The 18,885-nt window shown below is 43.6% G+C and overlaps 2 long non-coding RNA genes across 2 annotated transcripts; one reads left to right on the plus strand and one right to left on the minus strand.

Annotated features, from left to right (window-relative positions):
• Positions 1–5,081: 5,081 nt before the first annotated feature.
• Positions 5,082–6,974, minus strand: LOC142924356 (uncharacterized). The gene is made up of 2 exons (XR_012941601.1): positions 6,836–6,974; positions 5,082–6,193 (listed from the first exon to the last, which is right to left on the minus strand). It is a non-coding gene; the product is annotated as an uncharacterized LOC142924356 (long non-coding RNA).
• Positions 5,948–13,959, plus strand: LOC142924357 (uncharacterized). The gene is made up of 2 exons (XR_012941602.1): positions 5,948–6,057; positions 6,740–13,959. It is a non-coding gene; the product is annotated as an uncharacterized LOC142924357 (long non-coding RNA).
• Positions 13,960–18,885: the final 4,926 nt, after the last annotated feature.

Genomic DNA, 18,885 nt, shown 5'->3' on the forward strand with positions numbered 1-18,885 from the left:
GCTTATTGGTCAGAAATAGATAAAACAGTACCGCTTTTTTTTGCAATCGGTTACAAAATTATGGCACGCTAATTAGTCCTGGCTGCAAGGGTGTTGGGGTTGTGGTTATGTGTGGGTGGAAATGTGAACACCCTTTTCACATTTGCACAGGGATATCCCACTTTTATGCTAAGCTGTAGATTCTTTATACCTTCACTCTTATATCCGTGTATTAAAAAATTCGAACAATAGGCACAACATATCTGTTTCATGTGCCTGTAACTTGTAATGGTTCCATGATAAGCTTAAAGATAATATTCACAAGCAGAGACTTGTGCTACAGTCTGGTCCCTTCACCTGATGAAGGCCGCTTGTGTTGTGGCCGAAACGTCGTGATTTTTGTTGTTTTATTTTTTTACCTACGTGACTTTACCGAATAGAACGAAAGAGTATTGAACGCTTGGCTTGGATGCACTAGAGGCAACTCCAAAGTGAATTTCTCTTGAAGCTTTGTGGACTGAAAGACGTCAAACCCTACAGCTGAAAATAATGGTACAGTCCTGCAATTGCTTACTTTCGCCACTGCTGGCGGAGCAGCCTCCACTCCAGGAAGCTCGAGAGATAGAAGGTGTTTTGGCCTACTCTTCCACGCTGCCAAAACCACATCTAAGTGTGAAATGTAACATACTCTTGGGTTCTTTCGGTAAAGTCACGTAGGTATAAAATAAAGAAATCACGACGTTTCTATCGCAACACAAGCGGTCGTCCTCAGGTGGAAAAAATAATCCCGCAGTGGAACTGCTGAACCAGGAAGAACACAGCGAGAGAGCTGTTACAACAAGGAGGTTATATATGTTGACGAAGGGCAAGTAGGCGGGGTCTGAGCTGGAAAGGAATTCCATCCCCACACGCAAGCACGCCAGTTGTGTTAATGGGGGAGATTAGCGAGAGAGATTAGCATGAAGTGAGCTTCTGTCGCCACATAAGAGTATCGTCCCCGCATATGCGCACAACATATGCTGTATTGAATCGGACCTGGCTCTTGCGTTTGTTTAAGATTTTGGAAATCTCAGACCGCACAATCCACAAAGCTGTATCCCCAACCATGGGGAGACAACCATCATGAGGACCTAATCAAAACCATCACCTTGCCATGCATTGCAGGTGTTACCAAAAAGATTTCCAAAATCTTAAACAAACACAAGATCCAGGTCCGATTCAATACAGTACACAAAATCCGTGATTTGATCCCATCTGTGAAGGATGTCATTCCTGACATGCAATACGCTGGTGTCTACAAACTAAGTCGTGTCTGTGGCAGCAGTCACATTGGGGAAACGACATGTCTCGGACCGTGTTTGTGAACACAAGGCAGATTTGAAACACGGCAGAACCAATACCTCTGCCGTGGCTGATCATTGTTATAACGCAGTGGGCTCGCACGATATTATTTTTTCCGAGACCAAGGTACTTTGCAAACCTTCGGGCTACCATCAAAGATTTGTCCATGAAGCCATCCAGATATATAAACACAGAGACAATTTCAACCGAGAATATGGGTATAATCAGTTTATTATGAATAAGATGGGTATAAGCTGAGCAATCATTGGAAGGACGTTATTAACCAAGTGAAGTCGTAACTTGCTGTGGTGCTTCCATCCTTCCTGCCATTTAACTGTTATCTCCGACTCTCTGAGTTGCATTGCCCGGTTGGGTGCCTCTGCATTAACGGGATGGGGTCTCACTAACATGGTCACCTCTGCTCCCTTAGCCTCGATATATCGATGGTTCTGGCTGTGTGATGGGCTGTGTGTCTCACTGGCGCGACCACCGTTACTTACGGTGGTTCTCTTGCGTTGACGCGTTTGCCTCATAGCGCAGTTGGCACCGCTGCAGCTTGTGTTACACATAGACATGACATTAACTTGCTAATCTCCCTGTCTCATCTCTCTTATCAACATAGTGTTAATCCCCCATTAACACTGCTGTTGTGCGCATATGCGGGGACGATACTCTTATGCGGCGACGGAAGCTCATTTCATGCTCATCTCTCTCTCCCTAATCTCCCCCATTAACACAACTGACGTGCTTGTGTGCGGGGATGGAATTCCTTTCCAGCTCAGACCCCGCCTGCTTGCCCTTGGCCAACATATATAACTTCTTGTTGTAACAGCTCTCTCGCTGTGTTCTTCCTGGTTCAGCAGTTTCACTGCTGGGTTATTTTTTCCGCCTGAGGACGATCGCTTGTGTTGCGATCGAAACGTCGTGATATATTTTTTTAGATTTTATTTAATTTTTCCACCTACGTGACTTTACCGAAAGAACAAAAGAGTTTGGATTCCTGCAGTCACGAAAGCTTCAAATCAAGATTGAAATGTATCGTGTTTAATTATTTATTTTGGAAGAGGTACAAACTCACATTTAAGTGTCAAATTAACGTATTGTTTTATTTTGTTAAATTATTTCACCTGAATATCGCTCGAGATGGGGAATGTGTTGTTTGCAAGCGTGTCTAGGTTCATCGAGTGACCCTAGCGCGCGCGGTTCGTAGTGCTCATGCACCAGCATTGTGCCTGCTGATGATCTGTGGAGTCGAAATTGGCCGTCGTTACATAACGCCATCGCAGGCTGCAGCGTGCCCCAGACCTGACGTGTGGCGTGGCTAAGGCAGCAATGTCCTTGGCACGTCTGCATCAGCGCCGCTTGCCATGCAATGTGCGGGAGCTCTGCCAAGCAAAGCGAATTTTCTGAAGGGACACAAAAACTGACAACCCTGAGAATTACGAAGCTTATTGTCAATTCCAAGCCAAAGTGATATCAAATGGGCAACGGGGTAGTGCTCATCTGCTGCTTTACAGCCCTACAGAGCCAGTGGTGGATATTATCCATTCCTATGATGAGGGTGAGTCTATCCGCGTCAACCACTGTTGATTTTCCAGCAAAGCGGCTGTTGCACATTGGAAATAATCAAATCTCCAAGAGAACAACTGAACCACAGTTCTTTTACATTCAGTATTGGAATGCTTTTGGAACCCGTTTTGTTTTAATTTGCCCCCAAATTGTTGAAACGGAACCCAACACAGTGGGTGAGAGGATTACCACACCGCTGGTCTGCTAAATCCACGCTGACTCTCTCAGACAGGAAGGCAGCCTGGAGCTTGTCCTGTTGTGGAGTATCCGGTGATGCAGGCACTGGCCCAGTTACAGTCCTCAGCTGGCTCAAATGGGACTAAAATGTGCATTTAAACAAAATCAAAGTGGTGATGTGGATGTTTAGTGAAGCTTGTGGACCATGGGTAGTTGATAAATTGTTTGGTAGTAAGGTTATATAATTGGAGACGAATGATGTATCAACATGTTTTAATTACATCCCTGAGCAAATGAGATCTCGCAATATGCCAAAGCGAGCACTGTAAGTTTGGCGTGCAGAAACCAGACGCCTACCCTGGCAAGTACACGCTTGCGTGCTCATATACGTCCACACAGCCCCTACGGAAACATGTTGGGCTTTTCCATTTAGTTTAAACATGGAACTTAGTTCAACTTGAACAAATCAGTTAACCTTGAGACGGGGGGGGATGTCTTTTGGGGAGACACGGAGGAAGTTTATTGATTCACGGGTGAGAGCCTGATGAGAGGTTACGACTTCTCGGGATGGGTTACAAAAACGGCACCCAAGTAAAGGGACACAAAACATGGACACAGATTGAAAGGGCAATTGTAGAACAAGGCGAGTTAAATACAATTGAAAGTAAGACAATAATCTCTTAAAACTCGTGCAGGTTTGCGCAGCCAATTTAATTATGAGCCTTTATTTATTCTCACAACGACGAGTCTGATAATTTGTCAACTCGCCGTTCAGCTGAAACAATCACAGTTGGTGCGTTAAACGCGCGTCCGTGCCCCAATTAATGTGTTTGCCGTGTTGGGTGGTGGAGGGTCATAATAACACTAATTTGGTCAGATAATCACGTGGTCTAACTCGAAATTATCTAATGATTAACGCTTGCTATTGTTAACGCTTGCTGGTTGATTTGACTCTGTACTCTCAGACGCCGTGAGGCTTTTCTTGACCTTAGCACAGCGTTGGTGTTCTCCAAACACACGCGGCAGGCAAGGCGACCAGGCCTCTTGTAAACAACCCTCCCCTGTGAAGCCCTCGCAATACATCGACCCCGGATGAAACCACTGGTCCAAGCTTTGTAGATACCACAGGCGCTTGAGAAGCTTCAACAGCCTGCACAATGTTGGGCACAGCACATGTGCAACTGCCCAAGTGATAAAGTACACACACTAACACATGCAAAACAAAGTTTGGATAAATACTGATGAACAAAAATAAAACGTTTTCTAAAAAAAACATAAACAAAAATGAAATCCAATCTCACACATCGCAGCACAACGCATTGCTTTGCTGTGCAAAGTTTATAATCGGTTTCAGTGAAATATAAAAACAAGTTAAAATGTAAAGAATCCAGCCCAAACCAAATTAACTGTGCAACTCCTGAGAGCTCAGACTGTTCTGCCAAGAATCCGAGTGACCACGTGCTGGGAAATGTGACGGAGCGACCGTGTGAACAAAGCAGAAGCATTCATCCCCCTCTCTTTACCCCGAATCGCCATCTCGTTTGGGATTCAATGTCAAGACCGATATGTCTTGCCTAAATCGTCACATGGCTTAGAGCTCCATCACTAATTATCACCCGATTTTAATCCCACATTTTTAGCAAACGTCCAAGAGACAGATATTTAATGCCAGTTTCTGCCTTTCGTTTAAAGCCACGTTGCACCGATAAGCCATGCAATTTGATTCGGACAATACCACAGCACCTATGTATGGTGTATGTTGAACTTCTTTCGCACTGTACGTAGTCAACCGCGCGAATCGGAGGTGCATCTAAGTTTGTCGTGTGCGTGCTATGCATGTGTCGCTTGACATCCTGGGCAACCTTGCAAATGAGTTCTATCTCAAGGGATTTTCCAGGTGAAATATTTGAATACAGTATAAAAACATTTTTTGCATGATTTATCTTCGTCAGCATGGTTACGGCTGTCAAACAACTAAACGTTTGATATGATTCAGGTATGTGTTCCAACAACAATTACATTATACTCTTTGGGTTTATTCGGTAAAGTCACGTAGGTAAAAAACAAATTAAAATAAAATAAAACAATTACAGCACATTCTTGCCGATCTTTAATTTTTCCAATTTCCGTTTCTATTGCACACACACAGTGACCCATCTCCCGCACCCTCTACACAACAAAAACATGCTAATTCCCCAGTTACATGCTAATTTTCTGACTTTAACACCCTGCTGTTTCAACACTTTAACACAGCTATTTTTGATATGTAAACTCCTTTGTCAAGGCGCCCTGCTTCTCCCACCGAGCTTAAAAGACGCTGCGAATCTTAGCAGCGGTCATTGAGGTGCTGTCGTCCCGAGAGTTCTGTTCCTTCACCTGAAGAAGGCCACGTGTTGTGGCCGAAACGTCGCGTTTTAATTGTTTTCTTTTATTTTAATTTGTTTTTTTACCTACGTGACTTTACCGAATAAAACCAAAGAGTATGAATTCTTGCAGTCACGAAAGTTTAAAATCTAGAATTAACAATTACATTATGTTCTCGCTTGGTGATGTTGGCAAGCAATGTGTTCAGGAGCGAGATGCCAATGTCATGCTGCTGCTCGCCACGACCAGAGGGCTTCAGCAGAGAGAGCGTTCGTGTCGGTTTGCTGTACCTCCTCCGTTGAAGGAGCGCAGACTATAGTGGGTTAGCTACGTGGTTCATAGTTTGGGTTGCATGGCCATAATCGCACTACTGAGGCTTTGCTTTCATTTGCAATTCATGAAGGAGATGTTAGCATCGAACTGTTAACAGTCTGATGCGGTTGATGGTTACACCAGGGTCTTTGAGGAGGAATGTCAAAGCCAGGAGGAGTTTGTTCTGGACGTCCAGGTTGTTCCATTTTGTTTGCCAGCAGCGTTCTTCCGGATCTGGATGAGATTCTGGGATGGTGACAGCAGCAGCAGTGCGATCCCAGAAGGGGTGCGATCTGGACTTGAGTCGGCGGCGAGGTACATTTTTGAGGTCTTGGTTGATGGGTATGTGGTCATCTTTGGCAAGAAAACGTGGAAACTCCCTTGCAGTGTGCATGTCTCTGCGGATAGAGACGTATCTGTCCTCAGCAAATTCTGATGATCGATCTGCAACCTGTTGGACAAAGAGCGCACATTTTATTGACAGGAAAACAATATACAGTGTAGTTAAAATCAAATACCTGAGTGGGTAACCGATTGCAGATGACTCTAAGCAACACCTTTATATGCCTAGGTGAGATAAATAATGAAATTAATGTCACAGCACTGAACCTTACGATAAAAATCACTGTCATGGATTATGCACTTCAAGTGGGGGTGGGGAGCTTTGACGGCAAATAAAACAAATGACGTGTGGCGTTTCGTTACATTGCGCAAGTTACGTCACGCAATGATAAAGTGACCAAAAGAAAGCTCGAGCTGCAGTGGTGGCATGGCTTCTGATCTTACATTGCCGTTCGGCATAGTCATCCCAACGTAACTAATCACAAATTGCAGCTTGTTCAACACCCGGCTGATTAATTTGTTTGCTTAGTGTTTAAACACATCATGCTGAGTCAGCAAAACTTGAATTCGCGGCAAGCGAAATCTGGCATCAGTATTAAAGTCCTGGAACTAGCATCCAATCCTAAACTCATCTCCACGATACTCTCTGTGACAGTTCATCATCAACGACGATCAATCTACTGCTGGATGAATGCGTCCCCAAGCTGCTGCCACCTCTCCAGATCCAGCGATACAACAAACCATCCAGCACCTGAAATGATTTCATCGCTCCATCTCCTTGGGTCGCCATCCTCCCAGCTGTGTCCCATTTCTTTGGGCGCCGCAGTTAATTTTTCTTGACCATCGTCAACTCCTCCACGCTGAATCGATGTCTTGGAAAAGGTGGGTGTACCCACACTTTACCCCAACAATAGAAAAACTGCGCGATCTCTCTCCCGAAGCCCTCCCGGTGCCAGCAGACCTCGACATTGGCATCGAGCCTTTATAACGTGGTGCCAGCCGCGAGAATAGAATCCCACCACTCGCGACCTGCCGAACGACAGTGGTGTACCCACGTGCACTGCTGGGTGGATAGAGACGGTGGGGGCGGGGGGGGTTAAGAAACTTAATAAAAGTTAAAGATGCCACCCCAGAAGATGGAATCGAACCTGAGACCCTGGATTGCAAGTCCAATGACGGTTACGTCACCGCGCCAGGTCCCTTGGTTTCTGAGTGAAATAGGTGAAACTATCGTGTTTATTGTTCTAGACATTTATAGCAAACTTTTACCATGTTTTTAAGCAATTATTTTCCCGTGTTGACCAGAAATGGTGAAAACGCCTTCAAAAAGTCGAGTCGGGAGGCTGACCAGATTCTTGGGAGAAGCAGCAGCAGTAGCAACAATAATAAAGTATTAAAGCTTTCGTGACTGCATAAAATTACTCCTTGTTTTTTTCGGTAAAGTCACGTATGTAGAAATACAATAAAATTATATTAAAACAAAAAACAATCATGACGTTTCGATCACAACACAAGCGATCTTCATTAGGTGTCAAGAACAAATCACGGAGGTAAATACAACAAAAAAATGAGAGATGAGAATTCAACAAACCTGAAAAAACATTACGTGAAGCACATCCAGTCAGGCCAACAACACAGTTAGACACTTCCTGGCGGACCACGAATTTCACAAGAGTGTTAAATTTCGTGTTCAACCTTTGGATTGCACATACCAGCATAGATAGAATAAAAAATACGAGGTACACGGTCGGTAGAAATACATATACAAGTCCACCAAGAGGTAAGGAGGGAGGAAAGATGGACAGGGAGGCAAAGAGAGAGGGGGGGGGGGTGCCGGAGGGATGAACAGAAGCTTAAATAGGAAATACGGTTGGAGGGGGGAGGGGCCAGAGCGAGAGCGGCAGCTCAAACACGCACATCTTACACATACAAAACGAAAGCTTTAATACTTAATTATCATACTTCTACGGGGAAGTTACCGTTGTAATTATGTGTAAGATGTGCCCTTTTTGAGCTGCCGTTTTGTATTTACAAGGGGTGGTCATTTTTTGAGCTGCCGTTTTGTATTTACAAGAGGTGGTAATTTTTTAGCTGCCGTTTTGTATTTACAAGAGGTGGTCCTTTTTTGAGCTGCCGTTTTGTATGTGTAAGATGTGCGTGTTTGAGCTGCCGCTCTCGCTCTGGCCCCTCCCCCCCTCCAACCGTATTTCCTATTTAAGCTTCTGTTCATCCCTCCGGCACCCCCCCATCTCTCTGCCTCCCTGTCCGTCTTTCCTCCCTCCTTACCTCTTGGTGGACTTGTATATGTATTTCTACCGACCGTGTACCTCGTATTTTTCATTCTATCTATGCTGGTATGTGCAATCCAAAGGTTGAACACGACATTTAACACTCTTCTGAAATTCGTGGTCCGCCAGGAAGTGTCTAGCTGTGTTGTTGGCCTGACTGGATGTGCTTCACATGTTTTTTCAGGTTTGTTGAATTCTCGTCTCTCATCTTTTTGTTGTATTTACCTCCGTGATTTGTTCTTGACACCTGATGAAGATCGCTTGCGTTGTGATCGAAACGTCGTGATTGTTTTTTGTTTTAATATAATTTCATTGTATTTCTACATACGTGACTTTACCGAAAAAAAACAATGAGTAGTAGCAACAATCTTCGTGCACAAGTCGCCTCAACTCTATTTTAAACTAATAGTCTTTTATTTACCAGGTAAGGCGCACTGAGCTATGTAGCGCTTTTTAAGAAGCGACCTGGCCACAAATGATATAATGTGGAAATGCATAGCAGCCGAGTAATCTAAACACGTTTCTAAACGTGGAGGGAAAACCCGGAGGACCCGGGAAAAAAATCCACGCGACCACGGGGAGAACACGCAAACTCAACACATACAACAGGCGTCAGGTTCAGCATCCATCCCACGACCTCCTGCATACCCGGCGAGGGAGATAACATCTCACCACCGCGGTGCTCTCAATCGTATCCACATTTTTAGTCACGCATTTCAAAACAACCAGTCCTGTACCAGTCCTGTACCAGTGCACATACGAACGATAGGATCGTACAGGCGTTGGGTGTAATCTCCCGCCGCAATAAGGGCGCTGCGGTGGCTCAATGAGGGGACAGGGAGAGGCAGGGGATGAACATCTCCCACTTTGGGGAAAGATCACCACACCTCGAGGGCGGAACTTCGTGAACTTTTATCTCCTTGCCAGCCGCGCTAACCAGTCTGGTGACAAAGATGTGGCCGTGAAGAGGAACACCATAGCGATTGGTGACGTTTGGGACAATGACCCTCCACATAGCACATGAGGCAGTGTTGTTGAGGAATGTGATGTTTTTTTTATTTCTGCACCACTGCCAATGTAGTTGCAGCATGACCGGGCTCTTGTCAAATGTTCTCCAAAACGAACCGAACCGCGTTTCATTACTGCTTGAGTCACAAGTCTAATTCTAGTCTTACGACAGGCTTAAATGTAGCTTCTTTGTAACAAACAAAAAAACAACCCCAATCTGAGTGTGGTTAATTATTATTGCGTGTATGGTTACTGGTGGAATGCACTGTCTTCCCGGGTGTTTTTCCACCGTTTGGCAGTGCAGTGTGAAAGACACACGAAGGACGCGTGTCACTGTAATGCAGATAGCCAGACCATACCGCCTTTCCGTATACGTCTCCCCACATATTGAGGGTATTCTCTTAAGCAACTAATTGGCCACAGGGCTTTATTACTTCGTGTTATCCATTAGAGAGTCTGCTTTGAACCAGGACTCCCATCTCAGAGACGGTCCTTGCTTATCATTGGTTCACGCAAGCCTAATTGCTGTAGAGACACTGCATATTAATACAAGTCCACAGTTGGCTTAAATCAATGCTGGTGAAATTATGCACTCCCATAAGGTTGTGTTAGTTGACAGGATGCGTGTAAACTGAGTATAAGTGTACGACACTCGGTCTGGCGGACTCCGTGCAACTGCATTGTCAGTGTGTCGCCAACCGATGGCGTCTAGTTCAACAGCCTGACTCTCTAATCATTCTTGAAATTAAAATTTGTTGAATGTCACCCCGGCTCCGCCCCTGCGTGTAAAAAGACACTGCTAGTTTGTGTGGAGAGGCGGCTATGTGAAGGAGGCAAACTGCCTGCATATTATGTTGCTAAGCATATACTGCACAGCAATGCTCACGGTTAGTGTGTTATGTAACTGTTGTTTTTTGACGAACGATGCACTTAATTATTATTAAATCCACAGCTATTTGGATTGCCTCTCTCTGTTAAACATCTGTTTAGATTCGCGGACCTGCGTCCAAATCCACGGGCATCTCCCGTCTGTGTTTTATTTTTTTAAACGCACGAGGTTTCGCAGCCGCTTAGTAAACCCACGCGTGGTGTTCCGGGGTCAGGCTGCTGCGCTCGTTGAGCGCCTCCACCACTGAGGTGCGGCGGCCGTCTTCTCGTCAACTCTTTCAGGCGCGCCCGCGACAATGCGATGTGAAAGCCTGGAGAGGAAACGGAATACTGAGCATGTGGCTCCACGTGGGCAACGCGACGTGGGAGAACCACAGCCTTCAACTGACAAAACCTGATTCTCGCTGCTTCGTGCAGGACGCGGCGCCCACGGCACTAGCCCGCTTTTGTTTGTCATCTTAAGCTACATTTTTTGAATGCCTGAGCGCGTTAGCCGCAGGCTGCCCTGGTTAATACTGTATGGTGGGTATATTAACCGTAAATACGATGGGCTCATCTGCTTCACAGCGGGCGTTAAAGGTCCCTTGACGTCATTTCTAAAAAAAGATTCGGCTATGTGTGCTCGTGTCACGGTCTAAATGTATACAAAAAATACCTGGAAGATTAAAACCCACCGTAGGCCGGATGCTGAGTCACCTTGTATAGCACACAGGGACAGCTGTCACTGGGGGAGCCCCCTTAGAATGGTTGACATGAGATGCCATGTCAGGCACGTTTAGTTGCTGAGGAATCTATTTGTATATCTGTATGTTGAACTTCTTTCACACCGTACGTAGCCAACCGTGCTAATCAGAGGTGCGAGGGAAGGATAACAAACTAAACACTATGCATATATTCATGAGTGGGGAGCCTCTATCTCGGAGCAGTAAACCCGATTCTGGCTCAACCCGGCGTGGCTTCCAAGATCCGACAAGATATAGGCGACGGCATTCTAGGTGATTGTCATTGGAGATTCATAACAACAGAAGATTATATATTTAAACAAAAATTTGGAGAAATAAAGATACAAAAATGAACAGAGAAAGCAATAACCAGCGCAGATTCACTGACATCCTGCTGTCATAACCAATAACAATGAACAGGAAATTATTGAAGAGCTCCACAAAGAAGATGAAGTATAAAATACGAGAAAAACAAAAAATGCACAACACAATTGAAACACTAAAATGTGGAGGAGGGACGCATCTGGAAACCCGTGAGACTAAATACCTTCAGGGCGATCAATGGAGATGGCCCACGACCTTGGTTAAACAGAGACGCCCGACAGCAGTTGAGTGCTTTATTTAGAGAAGATTGGATCGGAATTAGAATCTTTATTCAAACTACCCCTTAAAACTATTTTTATTTGACCAGGTATGGCCCACTGAGCTATATACTGTAGCTCTATTTCAAAAGCGACCTGGCTATCACAAATGATACCTCAACAAAGTGGCTGGTCGTGTGGAAATTTATAGTAGCAGGCAAATTCTAAACGCGTGATGTTGATTATAAATGTGGAGGACCGGGAGAAAAATCCACGTGACCACGGGGAGAGAGACGCAAACTCCAAATACAGTATACAACAGGCGTCAAGGTTGGGATCGAACCCACGACCTGTATACCAGGCGAGGTAGTTAACACAAGGCCGTAATTATAATATATATTGGGGTGGACACATCCCCACACATCCCCCCTAATATTAAAATATGCTCAGAATGTCCCAATATATTGCTATAAACAATATTTTTTAAAAATAATAATTGCTATGCTATGTAAATAAACATAACAATTTGCTAAACCTTGGCCACAATATCTGGACTTGTCTTCATATAACAATGCATAGATTTCTGTTCATATGATTGTGGTTATGGTTGTACTTTATTAATCTATAATCTCTGCCATTACATACAATGAAACAAGAAAAGGTAAAAAAAGAAAAAACAGAGCAATGTAATACAATACACTATTAGACATGATTGTAATTTTTTTTATAAAAAGTACATCCCATGTGTTAGTGATTTTTTTAATATTTAGGCAGGAAATTAGCTTTCAAATTTATATTTTTTCTGGGGGGACGACCCCTAGACCCCCTGGAAGATTTGATTCCCCCCAATGTTGACTCCATGGCTACGGCCTTGAGTTAGCATTTCGCCATAGTGAGGAATCTGATGAGCTATGAAGCTCTTTTTCACAGACGTTCAGTTGGAGCGGCTCAGAAAGTTACAACAATAAACAATTTAAAAACACGATAGGGGTGCAAAGTATATGAACGGTAAGCAAGTTACTTATTACTATTATAATGAGCCAAGAATGTCCCGCGCGTGACGTCACTCCACATGAGGCGCCTCCGCGTGACGTCACTCCACATGAGTCTCCCCGGCGTGACGTCACTCCACATGAGTGGGTGGATTTTTACACGAACACAGAGGCAGGTCGAGTTGAATTAAATAATTGATTACGCAAAGTCGCTTCAAATATGACGTTTCTTTACAGAAAGTGACGATAAAAAATAAATCTACGCAGCACAGTGCGACATCCGTACGTTACGTCACTGCAAAAGAGGCCCACCCCTTAATTAATATTAATGTGCGCGTGGAAATTTACACGAACGCACAAGGTCGCGCACTCCACATGCCGCACCCCACCCCTTATTAATAATCAAGAGGGGGTGACGTCACTCCACATGCCACACCCCTCCACAATAACCATTAACGGGAGACGTCACTCCACATGGGGCAACTCCCCCCCTCCCCCTCATTAATAATCATGAGCTGAACAATTTTTCCATTGAATATTTCACTTTGACTGCAATATACACCCGTCCTTAGACGGGCAAACAAGCTAGTGTGATACATAATTGAAAACAAAATATACTGCATAAGGATAAATTGCATAAGTAACTCAATAAAATTGTAGACTCAATATGAGTATGACGTTTCGCCAGTAACACTAGTCTACATTTTTTTAGACGTCTGCTTCAGAGATGAAATGTGCTGTTTATTATGGATGTTGATGTGCTGAATTCAAATACAGTCAAACCTCGGTATACGACTGCTTTAGAATACGTCGAATTTGGTATACGTCGTGTTTTGACGAGAAAAACATGTCTTGGGATACGACGTCTTGCTTGGGATACGACGCGCTGCTTGGTAGAACTTGTATGGGTCGGGATGAGTCGCCGCGTCCCCACGTAGACCTCGTTCACGACTGAGACAAAGCGCCGCTCCTCAGTCTGCCTGGAGATCTCGTTCAGTGCACAACCGTTGCTATATTTTTATTTCAATTTATTTTAATTTATTTATGCATTTATTTTAATTTATGTATTCATTTTAGTAATGAGTAGTGTCTACATTATTTTATACAATCCCATTAATGTATAATATGCCATATAAAATATAATTTCTTATACTCTGGAACGGATTATTTCCTTTCCATTTATTTCTTATGGGAAAAATTCGTTTGGTATATGTCATTTTCGGTATAAGTCATACCTTCTGGAACGAATTAACGACGTAAACCGAGGTACCACTGTATTACAATTAAAACAACTGGTTGGCTACTGTTCCCAAGATAATTAAGTTTTACATTTTACGTCTATGTATATTGTGTAGATAGTAGAGTTTTACTAATAAATTGCAAACCGAGTACCCTTCATGTGTTTATTGTTGCTTTACATGATAACATGTCACCTGTCCTGTTCATGTAACACTTTAAAAATAAACAAAAGGGTTATATAGATACAATTTATGAAACAAAATGAAAAAAAACAATTGTGTATAAGTACGTAGTTTAGTCCTTATTCAGTGTCTACTCGGCGCTTCTTGGCTTGTCTCTTGTATTCATTAAATGGAGCATCTCTTGTCACTGTCCGTGGGCTTCGCGACCAGTATTATTCATAATAGAGGTTTTTGGGTTAGATCGCGTTATTTATAAATGTGTCGCAACCCTCCACCACCGACACAGCCAATCAGTAAAAAATGTGTCACGTTAACAAAAGACAAATAGTTCACGAGAGCACTTGTCTCAAGTACTTTAAAACCATCTTTGTGGTTGAGATATGTCGATGACACTTTGGTTGTCTGGCCACATGGTAAAGATACACTTAATTATTTTTTAAATAATCTCATTGTGCAAAACTCAGCCATTCAGTTCACCATGGAAATGGAGGTGAACAACACACTCCCCTTCCTGGATATTTTGCTTGGACGCGGTCAAAATGGCAAAATAACACCACAGAGCGTCTACCGCAAGGGAACGCACACGGGTGCCTATCTGAATGCAGATTCGCATCATCACCCAGCACAGAAATCCTCTCTCATCAAGACGCTCATACATCGGGCAAAGACAGTGTCAGATGGTGAAAGTTTAGGGAAAGAGATTAAAAACGTTAAAGAAGCACTAAGACTGAATGGCTACAATAATGCTCAAATTAACAGAGCATTGAATGCCAAATCAAGATCAAACAACAATATTGCTGAAAGTGATCAAGATTATCAAAACAATTAAAATACCATATATCTCAGGAGTTACTGACAAATTAGCCCTTGTTTTGCAAAAGCAAAACATTAAAGTGAGATTTGGTACGGTACACAAAATAAAAAAAACTAGTGTCTTGTACTAAAGATTAATTACCAAAGTTATCAACAGAAGGTGTATATCGGATAAATTGCTTATGCGGCAAGTGTTATATTGGACAGACGTGACGTAACATGAGCATAAGACTAAAATAACACCAAAGGAACGTTACATTTTCCCAAACACAGTTGTCAGGAGTGGCAGAGCATGCTTTCCAACAAGAACATTCAATTGATTTTGATAGCGTTGAAGTGTTATGCAGAACTAATTATTACTGGCCAAGATTAGTTGGAGAATCAATTGAAATTGAGACGAATTCAAATAATTTCAACCGCTGTGATAGCTTACAGATGAGTCACATGCTAAGTGGCTGATTACTGAGCTATTACATAATTGCATACACCCCCACCCCCGCCTCTGATCTAGAATCCTCATGGAGTTCGACAATGATGACGTTTTCCTGCACTATTAAAGACCGGCTTCACTATTCTGGCAAATCGCCCGTAGATGCTGGATGTAATTTTCATCAAAACGGCGTACTCAAATTGTAAATGTTGTGGATCTGCTCTTCAACACACCGGTGGGCTAAAGAGTGAACTATTTGTCTTTTGTCAACGTGGCAGGTGGTTGAGGGTTGCGACACATTTATAAATAACGCGATCGAACCCAACAACCTTTATGTCCAGCAAAAGTCTGCAAGCATTAATGGGCTACATTTGCCCTGATAGTGTTTCTCCATTGTTGCAATGTCCTGGTGAAATCACTCGCCATGCTTGTTGCTCACTGCTCCGCAGTTAGGTGGGAAAAAAATCTAGATGAGAGTGCATGAAATGTATCTTTAGTGACACGTTGCAACCAATGCTTTTGTATGCCTTGAGGAGGTTTTCCACCAACTCCCTGGAGTTGTCTGCCTTGTTGTTTCCGAGAAAATGTGCCACTAACTGGAAGGCTTTCCATCCCGCCTTTTCCTTGCCACGCAGTGCACTGTCAAATGCATTATCTCGAAGAAGTTCACGAATCTGAGGACCAACAAAGACGCCTTCCTTTATCTTAGCTTCACTTAACCTTGGAAATTTTCCACGGAGGTACTTGAAAGCTGCTTGTGTTTTGTCCATGGCTTTGACAAAGTTCTTCATCAGACCCAGCTTGATGTGTAAGGGTGGTAACAAAATCTTCCTTGATTCAACAAGTGGTGGATGCTGAACACTTCTCCTCCCAGACTCCAATAGTCATTGGAACCTGGGAGGAAAAGTGTTCTGTTCGAGTGGCCAATCTATCTTGATGTAGTGGGAATCTCTTGCACGACTATCCCATTCACAGAGAAAACAGCAGTACTTTGTGTATCCAGTCTGCAGACCAAGCAAGAGAGCAACAACCTTCAAATCGCCACAAAGTTGCCACTGATGGTCATAGTGTGTGCATCCCCAAAGTTGTTTCCTGTTGTCATAGGTTTCCTTCATATGGACTGCATGACCAACTGGAATTGATGCCAAAACATTGCCATTATGCAGCAAAACAGCTTTAAGACTCATCTTCGATGAATCAATGAAGTCTCCACTCATCTGGATCATGACCGATGTTGAGGGCTGCCATCACACCATCGCTGTTGTTGCAGGCTACAAGATCACATTCCATGAAGAATGGGGCAAGATTCTTTTGACGGTCATGGAACATGGAAACCCCAACATCACCTGCCAGGAGATTCCACTGCTGCAGTCTGGAGCCCAACAGCTCTGCCTTACTCTTGGGTAGTTCCAAAACCCTGACAAGGTATTTCAGTTCACCTTGTTATGAGGTGTGGTTCAGAGGAAAAGAATGGGAGATAATATGGGTCATGTGACCTTGATGGTTCATGACCAGAAGTTCATCCTTTTCCTCTTCCTTGTCTGGCTCAAGTGAGATTGATTATGGCGCATCAGGAACCGGCAGTCATTCTCCGTGCAGTACTGGGCGTATAGCTGATGGAATGTTAGGATAATGCACAGTTCCCTTTTTCTTCTTTGATACACCTTTCCCAACTGGAGGTGCCATGCAGACGTAACAATTGCTGATATGATCTGTTGGCTCTCTCCAAATAATTGGCACTACAAAAGGCATAGATTTCCTTTTCCTATTCAATCACTGGCAAATATGTGTTGCACAAGTGTTGCAACATATGTGTGGGGTTCACATCTTGTCCTGATCTCCAATTTGCAGCCAAAATAAAGGTGATGGGCTTTCTTAACCATAGTGGTTATAATGTGATTTTGTGGTGCGAAAGTCACTTCACCACAAACATAGAAGTTATCTGCTTTGTTCACATAAGTACGAGGCATCTCTGCTCACTTTGGCTAAACAGAAATGTGTCCCTTTGCAAAATCAAACACTGACAAATAAGAGAGCACGACACTATGATTTATAGAGCTGATATAGGGCAATTTGTTCAGCAGAGGGATGTAAGCCTAGTTATAATTGCATCATCCATGACTTCTAGGAATAACATGATGCAATTTATATCATGTATGATGCAATACCAGGTTCAGATTGCATCATTCATTGTTTTGCTCGAAAAGCAATTACTGTCCAAACCCAGTAATAGATTTATTCATAGGTCCAGTCAAATATGTATTTTCGTCATTTCTTGTTTAAATTGAGACCCCTTCCCTTTATAACTCGCTTATCTGCCGCCATTCCCAAGTCAAGGGTAGTATATACTGACCCAGTAGCATATATTGAAAACTAGAGCCAATCAACAATTGTAAGCATCATTTTCATTCTCAGTGACCCAGAATTAAAGTTGGACTACATTTATTTCGGAAGCATTTTGGCTCTTCATCAGGCAGGCGACAGCCAGATTTGTGGAGAAGTCCACCTGTTTCGTTCCTTAAATAGAGGTGTAGTTGTGATGACAACACTTGCGTGCTCTTCTTGCGGGATATTGGCCGCGAAAGCCTACGTGTTAAACTGACGCTATTTGGCCTGCTCTGGCACACCGGCCGGACGTCTTGGAAGGGGTGGTCGTACCCACGCTTTACCTCGCCACACGATACTTGTGGTGCACCCACCGACTAGGCGCTAAGGGGGGACAATTAACGTGCTCCATTGTGTCAACTGCCGCGCCACATGCAGGTTGTAGCTTCCAGTGCTGGCTTATCCGATAGTTCAGCATAGTTTCAGTCAAACATGACTGCTGATGAGACACTGCATTGGCGATACTCGTCCAGAGATTTCTTAAATCAATGCACTCACAGAGTTCTGTGTGCATGGCTGACGGAATAGCCAAGTCGAGGCCTTGAGCCAGTGGTGGAAATTCAGCATTCCTATGGCGGGGACGAGTCTCTACATGGGACCGCCACTGTTGACTTTCCCACGCAAGGTGGTACTCATTTTTTTATATATCGATCCAGAAGCGATCATGGGCTGAGATAACTCCCCAGGCAAGATAATTTTCAGTAGGCTGGACTCTAGAAATAGAAGTCGGTTTTACCCTTTTAACTGGCCCAAAAACTGACACCTTTATTCAAGGCATCATGTTTGCAATAACCACAACACAAGCAGTCAAAATGCAAACAAAAAAGACAACTCTGATAATAATATGCACTGCCCTTGAATTTGATTGGTTCACACCCGAGACGGCTTTTCTTAGAGCCTAGTCTCCTTTGGTGTTGAACCAGAAGACGCCAAAAGGCATACAACTCAAAAACAGCGCACTATCAGAGTATTGAGGGCTCGGGTGAGCATTTATATTATGAGACCTCCTTTGCCAGTAACAAGATATAGAAGTCGGTTTTACCCTTTTAACTGGCCCAAAAACTGACACCTTTATTCAAGGCATCATGTTTGCAATAACCACAACACAAGCAGTCAAAATGCAAACAAAAAAGACAACTCTGATAATAATATGCACTGCCCTTGAATTTGATTGGTTCACACCCGAGACGGCTTTTCTTAGAGCCTAGTCTCCTTTGGTGTTGAACCAGAAGACGCCAAAAGGCATACAACTCAAAAACAGCGCACTATCAGA

Source organism: Petromyzon marinus, chromosome 12 (assembly GCF_048934315.1).
Source record: "Petromyzon marinus isolate PM22_M1 ecotype Great Lakes invasive population chromosome 12, UKy_Petmar_22M1.pri1.0, whole genome shotgun sequence".
Classification (NCBI taxonomy): Eukaryota; Metazoa; Chordata; class Hyperoartia; order Petromyzontiformes; family Petromyzontidae; genus Petromyzon; species Petromyzon marinus.